The sequence below is a fragment of the Echinops telfairi genome, unplaced genomic scaffold (assembly GCF_000313985.2).
Source record: "Echinops telfairi isolate 266 unplaced genomic scaffold, ASM31398v2 ScPeMD7_7405;HRSCAF=8443, whole genome shotgun sequence".
NCBI classification, from domain to species: domain Eukaryota; kingdom Metazoa; phylum Chordata; class Mammalia; order Afrosoricida; family Tenrecidae; genus Echinops; species Echinops telfairi.
Genome location: NW_022111305.1, coordinates 71,062 through 74,044, shown reverse-complemented (window position 1 = coordinate 74,044; position 2,983 = coordinate 71,062). Strand labels below are relative to the sequence as shown.

Sequence of the window (2,983 nt, the reverse complement as noted above, 5' to 3'; positions counted from 1 at the left end):
GGACAACAAAAAAGTGGGTGAAGGGAGACGTTGGACAGGGCAAGATATGACAAAATAATAGTTTATAAATTATCAAGGGTTCATGAGGGAGGGGGAAGCTGGGAGGGCTGGGAAAAAATGAGCTGATTCCAGGGCCTTAAGTGGAGAGCAAATGTTTTGAGAATAGTGAGGGCAATGAATGTACAAATGGGCTTTACACAATTGGTGTATGTATGGATTGTGATGAGTTGTATGCGCCCCTAATAAAACGATTAAAAAAAAAAAAAAGAGTCTGGCGTCATGGGACTTGGGTTTGAGCACTGCTGTGTGGCCTTGCTGCAAGACAAGAAGTTCAAACCCACCAACCCCTCCAAGGGAGAAAGTGTTTGTCTCCACAACGATATATAAAGCCTCAGTTGCCAGGGGCTTACGTGAACAAATGCCTTGAGAATGATGAGGGTGACGAATGTACAAACGTGCTTTTCACAATTGATGTATGTATGGATTGTGATAAGAGTTTATGAGCCCCCAATAAAGTGATTTTTAAAAATTGTGAAAAATCAGATATTAGTCTTGATATCAATGTACATATGCACACCGGATAAGTCTATCAAGTTTCCCCAGTCTCTGTATTTATGTGATTTCCTGCATGACTTACATTGAAATCATACAATGTGGCAGACATTTTGTTCAACTCTCCTGTCCAATTACTGCATCACAGTTTATCCTAATGGGCTTTCTGAAACTTAAAAGAAAATGTAATTGGATACTGGAGGCACTGCCAGTCACTAAATGCATATGCACTGCCACATTCCCTGTATTCATATGGTCTCTGCTGTACAAATCCCCTATTGTCACATGACTCCTTTTCAGCTATCGGCCAGCCAACCAGAACTACATTAGTTAGAATCCTAATGCAGTTTACTGACACATTTGAGAAGCCAAAGAAGGTATTTGCCAAGTCACTACATTGCCAGAGCTTTCCTCCTGCATGAGATCAGTGTTATGTGATGACACATGACTCCCTGTGCAGAGCTTTCCCATCTTTACTGAATTTAAAACTTTTGCAATTTTGTGTATATATGTCAAGAAAACTTAGAAACACGGGTAAATCTTTACCCACACTCATGACAGCTACATAGTAACGATCCTACATGAAATCATTGATGTGACATGTGCTCTTTTTTCAAAAAGAAATTTATGATTTAAAATTTTACATAGTAAATTGGTTTTCCATTCAACAACTTATGCCTTGATTGCAGTCCCTAAGATGTACTAGCACTCTTCCCACTTCCACCCTCCCTGTGTTTTACCATCATTATTCGGCCTTCTTTCCTGTTCCTTCTTGCTTTTAAGAGTTTTTATCCATAAGCAAATGCTATCCTTTTGATTTGATACGGTTGATTGTTCTAAGGACTATATAGTTCTGATGTTCCTCTTCCCCTCCAAGCTGCTATATTGTTTAGCTGAAAGATGAGTCAGAGGAGTACATTTCCTGGAGTGAAGATTCACTAAGGGCCGTAGTCTGGGGATTCCAAGTCTCCATCAGACCAGTTAGCCTGGTCTATTTTATGATTTGGGGTTTTGTTCCACTTTGTTCTCCCACTCAACTCATGCTTCTCTTTTGTGATCCCTTTCTGAGTAATTAGCAGTTGAAGCTGGCCACCATCTAGTTTGTTTCAAGGTCGTGGAGGCTGAGGTTCGCTGCGGTGCAACGGTCCTCTAGATTAACTGTTCCTACACATCTTGTATCATCTTATTTTATAGTACTTTGGTGCTGTTTCTGGGGGTAACAATAAGCATGCAGATGGGGCGGGCACTACTGGCATCTGAGAGGGCAATCTACTGTTTGGAATAGCTGTGATCTAAAGACTTGACTTCTACATATAAAATTTTCCACATTTGATTCATGTAAAGGACTGCTTTACTGTGTGAAATCTCTGATGTGCTATAAGAAAATTCTTCCGGATAAAACTTTACCACCCACACCACATATGTAAGGTTCTTCTCAGGTATGAATTCGTAGATGAGTTTTGAGATGTATTTTCTGAATGAAGCCTTTGCCACATTCACCACATACATGGGGCTTCTCTCCAGTATGAGTTCGCTGATGATCAGTGAGAGCAGCCTTCTTGATAAAGGCTTTGCCACATTCACCACATACATGGGGTTTCTCTCCAGTATGAGTTCGCTGATGATCAGTGAGAACAGTCTTCTTGATAAAGGCTTTTCCACATTCACCACATACATAGGGTTTCTCTCCAGTATGCGTTCGCTGATGAACAGTGAGAGAAGTCTTCCTGATAAAAGCTTTTCCACATTCACTACATACATAGGGTTTCTCTCCAGTATGAGTTCGCTTATGAACAGTGAGATCACACTTCCAGATATAGGCTTTACCACATTCACCACATACATGGGGTTTTTCTCCTGTGTGAAACGCCTGATGTGCTATAAGGCATTGCTTCTGGCTGAAAGCTTTACCACACTCACGACATACATAGGGTTTCTCTCCTGTATGAGTTCGTAGATGACTTTTGAGAGGTGCTTTCTGAGTGAAGGCTTTGCCACATTCACCACATACATGGAGTTTCTCTCCAGTATGAGTTCGCTGATGAACAGTGAGGTCCTTCTTCCAGAAAAAGGCTTTGCCACATTCTCCACATACATGGGGTTTCTCTCCAGTATGTGTTCGCTGATGAGCAGTGAGCTCAGTCTTCCAGATAAAGGCTTTTCCACATTTACCGCATTCATGGGGTTTCTCTCCTGTGTGAACTCTCTGATGTGCTATAAGGCGTTGCTTCTGGCTGAAAGCTTTACCACACTCACGGCATACATAGGGATTTTCTCCTGTATGAGTCCATAGATGAGTTTTGAGCTGTGCTTTCCGAATGAAGCCTTTTCCACATTCACCACATACATGGGGTTTCTCTCCAGTATGAGTTCGCTGGTGAACAGTGAGAGAAGTCTTCCAGATAAAGGCTTTGCCACACTCACCACATAC

At 41.6% G+C, this 2,983-nt stretch overlaps 1 pseudogene; it reads right to left on the bottom strand.

Moving 5' to 3' along the window:
* Positions 1–2,983, bottom strand: part of LOC101660897 — a 22,905-nt pseudogene that overhangs the window by 2,265 nt on the left and 17,657 nt on the right.